Source organism: Octopus bimaculoides, chromosome 20, assembly GCF_001194135.2.
Source record: "Octopus bimaculoides isolate UCB-OBI-ISO-001 chromosome 20, ASM119413v2, whole genome shotgun sequence".
Classification (NCBI taxonomy): domain Eukaryota; kingdom Metazoa; phylum Mollusca; class Cephalopoda; order Octopoda; family Octopodidae; genus Octopus; species Octopus bimaculoides.
In genome coordinates, this window is record NC_069000.1 from 16,992,678 (window position 1) to 16,993,120 (window position 443).

At 37.5% G+C, this 443-nt stretch overlaps 1 protein-coding gene across 1 annotated transcript in view; it reads right to left on the reverse strand.

Moving 5' to 3' along the window:
- Positions 1-443, reverse strand: part of LOC106871896 (protocadherin Fat 4) — a 42,476-nt gene that overhangs the window by 3,156 nt on the left and 38,877 nt on the right. The window lies entirely within an intron of this gene.

Below are 443 nucleotides of genomic sequence, written 5' to 3' on the forward strand. Positions count from 1 at the left end.
GTGTGTGTGTGTGTGTGTGTGTGTGTGTTTTATTAAAACAATAAACGTGCTCCTTTAATAAAACATTGGTATTCAATCGTAATACCTTCAGTTTTCTATTCTAAGTGGCTTAACCATACTACTCTGAGCAGGCAACACAAGGATTTATGTGTGCGTGTATGCACAAGTGTACGTATGTATGTGTGTATGTCTGTATGTATGCATGCGAATATATATGTGTAAATAAATGAATAAATAGATACATATATATGTGTGTACGTATACATACGCACACACACACACACACACACACACACACACACACACACACACACACACATAGACACGCACGTACGCACACACAGCGTGCCATAAAAAGTCTGGATGAATAAATGTGTGAATATTCACAGAAATGTGTAGTTACTACATCGGAGTTACTGCATTTTCCTCCAATGTCTCTACAT